At 39.7% G+C, this 12,897-nt stretch overlaps 1 protein-coding gene across 1 annotated transcript in view; it reads right to left on the reverse strand.

The window, feature by feature from the left end:
- Nucleotides 1-12,897, reverse strand: part of Cntnap4 (contactin associated protein family member 4) — a 291,138-nt gene that overhangs the window by 185,731 nt on the left and 92,510 nt on the right. The gene's annotated exons all lie outside the window — the stretch shown is intronic.

Raw genomic sequence — 12,897 nt, forward strand, 5'->3', positions numbered from 1 at the left:
TCTGAAGATCTTCACACTGCTTAGGGAAGACTTTGGGGTAAAGAAGGTACACACACCACTTCATGGTTCCTTAAGAGTTAATTGAAGTGGGTATTTCAATCACATAGATGGTAAAACCCCTTTAGAGGAAAACTGCTTTCTTCTAGAAACTTCATAAATAGCAAGGTCTGCCTACAATGCAGGTTCTGAACCCTTTGGTTTTGAGAATATGCTGACAGACAATAGTCTCTGGCCAATGCCCACCTTCACCTCTTGAATGTGACCCCCAACTCACTGTGCAGTAAAGTCCACCTACCCTCTGCACTACCTTCTTCATCGCCTGTGGGTTCTTCCTATGGCGATCACATAAACTGGGGAGTTAAAGGGAGGGGGGCAAGATTTGAACAATAGCATGGACCTGCTGGTAGAAGGAGCTGGTCTATTTTACCCACTCTTGGTGTGCGTCAGTCAGTAATTACCCACTTTTTACAAGATCTCAGCCCCAAGGGTTGTCCCCTACTTCATGGTCCTCTCCAGCACAGTCCTTGACATGGTTCAGATTCTAATTGCACGGTGCTAGGCTTGGAGCTCTGGAAATACCACTCTCTCATTCTGCCTCCAGCTCTGGGCCTTGTAGCATCTTCCTGCTGATGTTAAATTCAGAGTTTCTCGCCATCTCATATTTGGCAGCTCGGCTTTTCCATCACCTGTAACCAATTTTCTATAATGACTTCCCAGTTTCAGATGCCTGGGGTGATTTCTGGTTTCCTGACTGGGCCCTGGCTCAGAGGACAATTTAGGACCAGAATTAAGGCTTCTACCTCTTCCTTCTCTGTCATAATATAGTCAAAGATTAGACAGCCTGCCCCAGGCCATCATGTAAGTAAATGAGTATCTATGTGTAAAGTGCTACCAAAATAAATAATGAGAAATGCTTTGTGCCCGCTCCTTTTGATTATTTCCATTCACTTTTAATATCAATAAATGTTGTACAATATTAAACAAATTATTCCTTTTGTCATTGCTGTAGCCAACTATGTGACAGGAATGATTTTGTTCATGGTTTCAGAGATTCCTGTCCATAGACAGCTGGCAGACAAGACATGCAGAGTGCTGGGAACAAGAGACAACTCAGAGGACACCTTTTGTGACCTACTTTCTCCAATTAAGCCCTACCTCCTGAATCTTCCAGAAGTTTCACCAGCTGACGGTTCAGTGGGAAAAAATGTCAAAGGATTTCTTCTGGAGGATTTTCCAAACAAAATTAAGGTTTTAGTGTCAGTCATGTCAAGATCAGCGGTGGCCATTGTGATGATGGTGAGAGTCACTTAACTTGCTGAAAACAAGGGGGCAAAAGTCTCTCTCTGTCTCTGTCTCTCTTCCTCCCTCCCTCCACACCTCTCTCTTTTTCTCTTCTGCCTCTCTATCTCTCCCTCCCTCCTCTGTCTCTCTTTCTCTCTCTCTTTCTCCCCACTCTCTCCCCAACTTCCTCTTTTTATCTCTCTTCTTCCACCTTAGAACATCTTAGCTCCTGATTCTTGGGTCTCCAGATCCCAGCTGCACCCCATCACAAACATTCTAGATTTTCAGCTTGCAGACAGCTGAGTGTGGTCTGTCTCACCCTGCAGAGCTGAATAAATTAGTCCTCATTCTGGTGACTGTGACTGTCACATACTTTTATGACTTCCTGTCTTTTCTCCTCTCTCCATCTCCTTTTTTTCTTTTGCTTTCTTTGTCCTGTTTGAAATTATTAATAAATCTAATCTTTACTTACTCTTTCAATGATTAAATATATATTCCTCTCACTATCTCTGTGTCATCTGTGGAATCAGATGGAACCTCACCTCCAATTATGACATCAGTCTTGGAAATCAGACATTAGATTCTTGCATCACCTGTTTTTGATGTCCACATAGTATTCTATTCCTGAGGAGGTGCTATAATTTACATAAGCCAATGATCTGCTACCAGGAATCAATATGATGGTGCTATTATTTAGTTTGCTTGTTCTATAACACTGTGAGTTTGATGCTGTAGCTCAAGGGGAAATCGTTACCCTGAATGCCTAACTGGTCAAATTAAAGAATACAGTATTTTGGGGTATCAGACATTCTTAAACATTCCAATCTTTTAAAAAGCATGAGCCCATTTTAAATAAAGACAAAGATGCTTTAGTATAATCGCATGCTTTTGTTTCTTTCTATAAGTTGCCTATTTATAACTTTGCTACTTTCTTAAAAAAATAGAAAATTAAGGCTTTATTTTTATCATTAATTTTAGACTGTTTTATACCAGTGTAATAAGGTAGAATCATATATATGTGTATATGTATATATATATAGTGTGTGTGTGCGTGTGTGAGCGTGTGTGTGTGTGTGTGTGTGTGTGTGTGTGTGTGTGTATACATAGAGCTCAGAAGACAATGTGCAAGAGTTGGTTCTCTTTCTCTATCATGTGGGTCTAGGGATAGCGCTCAGGTCATCAGAGGACTTACGGCAATTGCCCATATGCATTGAGCAATCTTGCTAACTCATAAGAAAATTGTATGTAATAATAAAAATATTCCATAACTGACCTGATAGACAAGCATAGCTGTTCTAACAAAGCTATGGTGCATCTCATGTGAACTGATTCAATCTCATTCACTAATTCTCTCTTGGTGCTTGAGATGGAACCGAGGCCCTCCTTCAACACCACGCAACTCTGTACCTGTGCTATCTTCCCAGCTGTAGTTTCTAAAAATTTGATTCATATTAATTTGTTTAATTTTAAATTTAAGTTATCATGTGTTTAGTGGCTACTGTATCAACCTAGCTTTCAAAATTAAAGAACCTAGTCTTTGCCACTGGAAGGACAGAATTAACATTTAGTTATATAATGGTCTTATTGGTATTGATCTTTAGGCAACTTCTCCTCACAACACTAACTTGGGGAACATTAAGATGGACGCTGGATCTCAGATAATTCTACACCTACTGCTGTGCTTTTATGTGTACTGAGTGACCTAAATTTCCCTGTGTCTTTTTTTTTTTTTACAAATTGGAATCACCTTGGTATACGTTTTAAGCCACAAATGCTTGGGCTCAAACCTCCAGACAGTCTCCAGGGAAATCGAAACAAGATAACAGCAAAATTTAGGATCCACAGACATGACCTGGAACTGCTAGCTTCTACCTGGCACCTAGAGAGCAAGGTTAAATAGGTTTGTGACTTAACCTTGATGGCTCCCACAGCTGCCCCCTGGGGGTCCCTGGAACAGAGGGCTCTTTTCCTCTCTGGTCACTATATCCACCTGGTCTGGTCCATTGTGAACGTGTTTATCCCAGATAAAGTCACTGGAACAATTAGGAGTGATCCTGCCTCTCTGAACATCCATTATGCTCCTGCTGAGCACGGTGTGCTGCTGCTGCCTGCCGCTCCTCACTATTTAAATCTAAGTGAACCCGTGGCTGAATGAAGCCTTTGCAGTCAGTCAAAGGCAGTCAAAATGTCAGTCCTCACCAACATGACCGCTGCCTGAGAATCAAAGCAGACGCTGCTAGCATGTACGCTCTCATATCCCACACACTCTTTCTTTTGCTGTCCTGATTCAATTTTTTATGCAGATTTCTAAATACTCTACTTTTTTACATTTTGCATAGTATCCAAATTTAGTTGTATTGTGCAGAAAGAAAAGCCCATCCTAGTATTACATGTTCACCTTTATAGTGTTCCGTATTTTCTACTTTTGATTTCTTCTGTATACAAAGAGTGTAGCCTATTTAACTAGCAACTTAGAACCTATTCTGTTGCAAAAAGTTACTGATTTTTCTAGAAGGCTACAACTAATTAAGGTCTACATTTCATGTTTCCTGGCATATATTTTCACATTTATTTATTCTGTTTCTGTATGATGTGAGTGTGGGTACACACTTGTCCTGGTATAAATGTAGAGGTCAGAAGACAACTTGAAGGAATATGTTCTCTCCTTTTATCATGTGAACCCTGAGAATGGAACTCAGGTCATCAGCCTTGGCCGGAAGTACCTTTACCTGATGGGCCATCTTGCTGGCCCCTCCTTGTGTACTTTCAGTGTCCTGTGTGTGTTATCAAAACCTTTAAGTCTAGGTTTGGACTTGATGGTGAATGTTCTTGGCTGCTATGTTCCATTGTAATAATATCAACATGCTCTGAGAGAGATCATCTTTTTATAACTGAAATTCTCCTTACTCCTCTTATTTTGTTAATTAGCCTAGTTAATTTCTTGTGTAACTTTTCTATAGGAAATTTGGAATGATCTCAGGTGGGGCATCATTTTCGGGAGAAGATGTAACTGTATAATAGCAAATTCTGTTCAAAACAAGATATGCCTTGCATTTCACTGTCATCTCTTAGGTCATTTAGTAACACAGTGTATCACACTTATTTTATATTAGAAATTTTCCCTGATATTTGTTCATTTCATTGGTTAAGTTATACATGGGAGCCAGGCTTGGTGGCTCATGCCTATTCTCCCAGCACACTGGAGGCCAAGGTCAGAGGATTGTCCTAAGTTGCTAGTAGCTTGGGCGACAAAGACTCTGTCTCAAACAAAAAACAAACACAGAAAAAATGAACTGTATATTCATTGCATATTGCCTGCCTAGTTATATGTTTCTATCTAAGAAAATAAATTAGCTAGGCAGTGGTGCACATCTTTAATCCAGCACTCACAGTCTGGTGTGCATAGAGAGTGCCAGGACAGCCAGAACTACACAGAAAAACCCTGTCTCGAAAAAAGAAAGAAGAAAAAAAAAAGACAAATTAATGATTTTTAAAAAAGATTGTTATTAGCCACATTACTTTGCTATCTTTAATTTAAAAAGTCAGATGATGTTCTTAGATCTTTAAATATATAAAGCTATCAGTTCCAAATCTTAGCTCGCCCTTTCCGTATTTTTTTTCTATCCTCCTCTCTAAGGAAATCATACTTGATAAGTTTGAAAATCAAAGATGGAGAACTAGGAAAGAGAAGCTAAGGTCGTCACCCTCCCTAGGTCAAATAAAATAATGGAAACACATTTCAAAAGGACAGAATTGCTTCCAAAAAAAGGAAAAATGCCAACCATAGCCACCTGGGACTGGAGAGTGAAAAAAGCCAGAGGCAGACATCTGACACGCTGCATCGGAACAATGATAAGAGGACAGAGGAAGGAGGCGGTGATACGGCCATCATTGAACTGTCATATGGTCAAATGCGAGCCGCAAGCCGCAGCGCTTTGCAAAGTTGTTATTCTCTGATCAATGATTTGCGGATGCTCTTGATGGAGCATACACTTTGAGGCGGTACCAAAATCGGGCGCCCGGCTCACTCTAATCACTCTTCAAACACATATCATTTCCTTGCTGGGAGACAGATGGATCTGAGGAAGGTTAAACAAATACCGTTTGTCTTATGTCATTGTGCGTGTTTATTAACAGTGTATGGTGGTTGACATACACTCTTTGTGTGCTAGATATATATTGTTATAAAATACCACTAATGTGTGTCCCATACACGTTCATGAGAGGAGCGGATGCAGCAAGCTTCAGAAGCAGAACAGGCTCGAAGTGGCAATGCAGACCAGGGCACTGAGCAGAGACATTGTCTAACAGTGGCTACCCTGACTCGTGGAAGAAACCACATCAGAAACCACAGAAACCCTCACCCTTATCAGAGAACAGCAACCAAATTGTTCTCTCCCAACAACTCCACATTTGGCTAAGGCCGAGGATCTGGCTTGCTTCCATGTATGTGGACCTATCTGCATTGCCCACGTGGCACGCTGAGGTTGGCTACCAGAGGCTATTTAAGCTGTGGTCTGGCTTTCCCCAGGGTCAGATGATTGTTCAAGGTTCCTGAATAAACTGCATTGAAAAAAAAAGAAAGAAACTCTTTTAATTCGCCAGTCTCCTCTACCACCATGAGAAGGTTTTACTTCAATGTACTTAGGCTTGTCTATTTTTTTCATGCCTATGACTTTATTTCACATCTAAAGAACTTATTCACCCTCTAAATCAATATGATAGGGTCCCTCCCCCCCACACACTGCTGTGTATTTTCTTCTGGCAGTTTTGCTGATTTGGGTGGGGCTTAGGGTGTCGGTCTTTACTCCAATTTTAATTTTATATGGCCTAAGGTCCGATTTCCCAATTTTTGAAAATATTTTATTTTTAATTAGATGTATGTCTTGGTTTGTAGGTATGTGCACATGAGTGTGGACGATGGCAGAGGCCAGAGACAATTGACAGATCTTCTGGAGCAAGAGTTACAAGCAGAGTGAGCAACAGAGGTGCTGGGAACCAAACTTGGGTCCTCTCAAAGAGCAGCACATGCTCTTAGCTGCTGATCCATCTCTACAGACTCCCAATTTAACTATTTTGTGTGTCTGTATCCAATCTCCCCACTGTATACTCATTCTGTCTTGTGAGTAAAGAGTTGACCATGGGTTTATTTCTAGATTCTGGTCTGTTCCAGACGCCTAATGTCTGAATTTCTGCCAGTATCACACTGTTTTAATTACTGGGGCTTTCTATTATGTTCTAAAATCAGGATGTATGGTGCATCCAGCTTTGTGAAGTAGGATCCTCTGAGGTTTCAATGTGAATTTTTCAATTTTTAAATGCTTTTGATAAAATACGCATTTGGAATATTAGTAGAGATTATACAGAAGGTGTAGGTTATGGTGGGTAGTATGAACATTGTGAAAATATCGAATATTAACATCTATATAAAGCTCTTCATTTATTTGTCTTTGTTGAATCTTCAGCAATATTTCAACCGCTTCCAGTATCCAGAATCCTTTGCCCCTTTCATTAAATTTATTTTATGTATTTTATTCTTTTTGACCTTAGCAAATGAGGTGTTTTGTTGTTGAAGATGACGATCTCCAACTTGGACTGCTCATTGTTAGTGTACAGAAACTAAATACAAACTGCTCATGATGGTGCATATATGTAATCCTAACATTCTGGAGGCCAAGACAGGGGGATGGTAAATTAGAGGCTAGCCTGGGCTATGTAGCAAGACTCTGCACCAAAAACTTTTTAAAAGAAGCTAAATATCTAACAAAAATACAGTGGACAGACGTGAAGAATTCCTAAGACACCTTGCAGAAAGGTAGCCCATGCTCACTCATCACTCATAAAAGCCTATGCTTATTTTCTTTTGCACTGTATATTCATATACACACTCAGCAATGCTAGCCATCAAGAAAATGCAAAGCAAAACCACAATGAGATGTCAATTGGCATCCATTAGGATGGAGTTATAGACTGAACAGAGACAAAAAGCAATGGCAACCATCTACAGATCCTGGAATGCTTGAATGTCACTGCCTTCTTTCTACAGTGAGAATTCAAAATGGTGTCAGGTGCTACGAAAAGCAACACACAGGACAGAGATTCCTCAAAACATTAAAGGTAGCAATGCCATGTGACCTAGCAAGCCTCCTCCTAAGTATTAATCCAAAGTCATTGAAACCAAGATCATAGAGAAAAGGCTGTGTAGTGTTTAAGGCAGCAATATTCACAGCAAGGTACGGATGGAATGACCTAAGTATCCAAAGTCATATTAATGGATAAAATGGGAAGGTCAAAGATATAAGGTGGGGTAGTAAGAAGACAAACTTGGAGACAACACGAGTACTGCACTGATGAGCTCATACCAGCTATAGGTACCTGCACGAGTTTTGCATAAGCTCAAACCAACCAGAATTATAACAGAGACAGGGACGTGACCTCCAGGCCCCACCCCTTACCGAAGAGTATTGGCAGGCGATAAGTTCTGGGGATGAAGCATCATTCTTTTTTAATTTTCAGCCACTGAGAGATCCCCCATACCCCAGGGGTGAACCATCTCTATACACATTTGGGCCACATTAATTGGATTTAGTTATTAAAGAGTAAAAGAGTACATGAGGTTGAAGGGAGAGTATTGGGGTGATTTTGAGAGATTTGGAGAGAGAAAATTAGGAGGTGTGTAATGTTTCATTGCATTCATATATGAAATTCTTAAGAACGGTGAAAAATTAATACTTAAAAAGTACAAGAAAAAACTTTTATTCTAAAATAGGTGAATCTCTGAGGAAGTAGATGGCTAAGCTAAGCTATCCCTGGGTCAAATACTATATGATTCCCCTTATCAGAAGAGCCTGAAGATGAAGAACGCCAGTGAAGAGACACAGTTGAGGGATAGGCACCTCCCTGCAGGTATGACGCTCTAGTCACAAAGGTTGATCAAACCCAGGGAACAGCTGCTTTGCACAGGGCTCACAGAGAACAAAACTTCAGTGCACACTTAACTTCATGTTCATTGCCCTAACTGGGTGCCTACATGTAAAGAAATGCAAACAGATCCATACTTATCACCCTGCACAAAACTAAACTCCAAGTGGATCAAAGACCTCCACATAAAACCAGGCACATGAAACCTGTTAGAAGAAAAAGTGGGGAAGAGCCTTGAACTCATTGGCACAGGAGACAACTTCCTAAACAGAATACCAACAGCTCAGGCTCTAAGATCAACAATCAATAAGTGAGACCACACGAACCTGAAAAGCTTATATAAAGCAAAGTCCACCGTCAACAGAACAAAATGACAGCCTACAGACTGGGGTACTCCTTAAGCATTAGGCAAGGACTACAATGCATGAAGGAGATGTGCTGAAGCATAGGGCAGAAGTACCATGGTACTGTTGTACTGTGCATCACCACAGATGTCCCAGCAGGGTTAGATCACTGAGAGTAAGGACTTAGCACAGAGAGAGGTTTAGGGAAAATGCCACTCTGAAGGGGAATACCGCCATCTAGGTTTCCACAAACCCCCACATTGCCCTGCTCTCCTAGGGCCATTTTTTAAGTTGACATGAAACCAATTGGTGCAACAACAACAAATTCTTGCAGGTGTTTCCATCTTGTCTGACTTATACAGTTGGCATGGCAATCATTCACAAGGATTATAACGGCTTCAATATTCTGTGACGTGGGTGTTTTGTATGAACGACTACGCTAGTCACACGGTCTTTGTGTTTTCTGCCCGGAAGCATGGCAACACTAGTAAAGAAACAATAATGCAGGGCTGGAGAGAAGGCTCAGCTCTTGCCGACACTTGCTCTTCTTAGAAAGAAACCAGAGACCGACTCCCAGTACCCACATCTGGCAGCTATTTGTAACTCCAGCTCTAAGAGATCTGACGTAGCATTCTGGCCCCCAGGGGTACCTGCACGTATGTGACATATATTCACAAGGATGCACACACGCACACACACACACACACACACACACACACACATGCATACACACACATGCACACGCACACAAGGAAAAGAAATCAAAATCTAAAAAATTATGGCGATAAATGGAGATATGATAATCTTATAATACAGTGAAGATAGGAAAGGTGTGGGTGACTTGCCTCTTTTGGGAGGCAGAAGCAAGGGGATCTCTGTGAGCTAGAAGTGAGCGGATCTATGTATCGATTTCCAGACCAATCAGAGCTATATAAAGAGACCAATTCAACAAAAAGAAGAGAGAATGAAAAGAAAAAGAAAGAGAGAGAGAGAGATTTTTAAAATACTTTACTTGAAAAAGATTATTTTGAAGTCCACAAAAATCACTATTTTCCTGGTCATAACAGCTGCTCTTCATGTCCTGGTCAGTTAGTTCAGTTGGTTAGAGCACGGAGCTAACAGTGCCATGATTTCAAGTTTGATCTATGAGCTACTTGGTGGTGGTGACTCCAAACAGAAGCTCCACTAACACACTTTCTGGGTGGTAGAGCTCAAAAAACCTTAAAAAATGTCCATAGTGTCCTGGTTGGTGAGTCTCAAAAGACCTTAAGAGATGTCCATGCTGTCCCTGGGCTTTCCTTCATTCAACCCACCAAGTCTCTGTGGATAGGCAGCTCAGTATTTAAGAGCACTGGCTGCTCTTGCAGAAGGCTGAGTTCAGTGATCAGCACCCACACAAAGGCTCCCAACCACCTACAGCTCCAAAACCAGGGGATCTTGTGCTCTCATCTGTCCTTCATGGGCTCTGGGAAGTATGTGGTACACATAAACTCACACATACATACATACGTACATACATTTAAAGAAATTATGTATATGTTATTATATGTGTGTTATTTTTAAGGGGATGGAGAGATGGATCAGCAGTTAAGAGCACATACTATTCCTCCAGAAGTCCAAAGTTCAGATCCCAGCAGTCAGGCAGCGTACAGCCGTCCTTAACTACAGCTCCCAGGGGTCTGTCACCCTCTTCTGGCCTCTGTGGGCACTGCATGCACGTGCCAATACCCACACACAGGCACACATATACATACAATGTTCTTAAAGAGTAAATATAAATCTTTTTTAAAAACTATTCTTGTGTGTAACAATTATGTTTACTTAAGCCATTTACAAAGTTGGCTCCACCCATCTCTTGACAATATCATAAGCAGAAACACCTTGGGTGCTTATCAAAATAAATAAATAATTTTTAAAAATGGGAGAATTTGGCTATAGATTTTCTAAGATATTGGTTTTATGTTTCTACAATTATTCTAAAATGAGTTAAAATTATACCTTGCATTTACTTTTTCGTTACTAGTAATATGCTAGCTGAAGAGTCTTTGCATCCTGAAGATGCTGAGGGATTTATTTTGTCTTCAGTTTAAGAAAACAATTTTATTGGCATACACTTTCTAAATTTTCATAAAATAATTATGCACCATCCAGCCAAGTAATTTAAAGAAAATATAATACGATGTACATTAGACCATGAATTTTACTTTGAGGAAATGTTTTAATGTTTTTTAAGTTACATATGCCTATCAAGTTTACATTTTTATTGATTACCTGTATATTTAATAAACAAAATATTTTCTTATTCTGCTAACCGATTTTTTGTAAGAAGCAGAGCAAATTTTTGTTTAGTTCTTTCAGGTGTAGAGTAGGCATTGTTGTTGTTCTTTCTAAAGACTGAAGTGAGGTCAACTAAGGGAAGTGAAAAATTCTCACTTTGGTGTTTTATACCATGTTGGAAGGTTTTATTGGCTTGTTTTATTATATTTTTTTTCTAAACCAATAACACTTGTCTTCCTTCCTTTTCCTACCACACACTTGTATAATGCCTCATGTGTTTCTTAACTTTCTCTCGTAGATCTGTTTGTATCATCGGAAACAGGCTGTAAAGCCATTAAAAGAAATTGGCACTTTTGTATAATTGGTATACATCTCATAATAGCAAGAAAAACGGAAGGAAAATTCAAAAACTGACTTAAAAATGAGCATTTGTAAAATGGCAAAAGGTTAAGTTCCTGCCTGTGTATATAAATTTGAGGTTGTTCTTCTACTTAAAATCTTTAAGTTGAAATAGTTTCTATTCTTCCAGGTGGAAAATTCATGAGCCTAGGCACAAAGGAGCCTTCCTTTTCCTGCTTTGGCAGCTACAGAATCTCAAATGAGATTCCAGTAGAGGGTTTGGAAAAAAAGATGAAATAATTATGGGGGGAACACTTGGCAGCCTGTCTGTGACCAGCAAAACAGACATAAATATACAAGTGTAAAGTATGCAATTACAAATAAGAAGTATTGACATCAAATGCAGATTGAGAGAGATGAGAGGTACATGGACAGTAAAGATAGATAGATAGATAGATAGATAGATAGATAGATAGATAGATAGATAGATAGACAGACAGACAGATGATAGATATGCTCAAAAGAAGAGCTGATGGGGACAGGAGAAAAATCAGCATTTCTCGGAGTATTGAGAAGAAACCACTACAAAATGTTTGTTTCGTTAATGTATTCATACATTAATTCAGTATTTGTCTGCAACATTCCAGGCACTGTTGGGTTTTGAAGGTGTTCAAGTAAGTCTGAAAGGCACAGCGTTTACTGACAGGCAACTCATACTCAGGAGGGTAAGCCTATGAAAAGCCAGCAGATTTCAACGTGGTCTAGGGACCAGTGTCGCCTTAACAGTTTTGTGATAGCTGCTGTCTTTTGCTCTCTGTGGTTCAGATTAGGAAAAATGTCACACTTGCTCCCGTTTCACTCTGAATACCTCACCTTTATCGGTACTAAAAAAGGAAATAGCAATGCCCACATTTCACTTTTTCCATGTCTAATAAACAGAAAAACATATTGTTCATACTATAAAAAACAATGCCAAAGTATTCATTTTAATTAGTGCGGGTAAATACTAGTAGGCAGTATCCACTACTTACCAATGCTTCATTTAGAGAAAGAGTAAAAGGTAATCCAAATATCTAGCTAAAGTAAAAATCTCATTAAGCTTTGGTGTTATTGGTTCATCATTACTATTCATTTTGGCCTCTGAATGCTTTCCAGGAAATTGACTGGCCTCACCCAGTTGTGTGGGGTCTGGTTTCCTGCTCTTATACACAGCTTCAACTTGCTTTGGATTATAAAGCAGGTTTTCTAATAATAATTGCTATTATTAAAAGTAATGATAATATTTTTTTAAAGACCAATGCTGACAAGTAACTGTTTCCAACCTGCTGTTATCTCTACAGAAAAGACTGTGGGTACCTCTCTTCAGCTCAAGTTGCATCAATAAACACACACCTAATGACTACCAGGAGCTTTCCAGACACAAAGGTGAGCAAATCGCAGCCCATTTCTTCAATGAGCTTATAATGTGTAACTGATTCCAAAAGTTTGAGAAGAGCAGCAACTGACAGGTCAAAGAAAATTATCATCTTGTGCCCAAATAGGCTTCCAAATTATCCATGTGCTAAGGATGCTTCATTAAGTTACTCATTTTTCTCTAATTCTAGCAGCTCAGCCAGGGCACAGGGAGAGGAAGGAGAACAGTTCTTTGATTGTATGACTCACATAAGAGCCAAAATTATGCTTCTACACTGACAATGAATTCATTTCTCTTTATCATCAAGCAAACTTCCTTTAG

Source organism: Meriones unguiculatus, chromosome 10 (genome assembly GCF_030254825.1).
Source record: "Meriones unguiculatus strain TT.TT164.6M chromosome 10, Bangor_MerUng_6.1, whole genome shotgun sequence".
In the NCBI taxonomy this organism is placed as follows: domain Eukaryota; kingdom Metazoa; phylum Chordata; class Mammalia; order Rodentia; family Muridae; genus Meriones; species Meriones unguiculatus.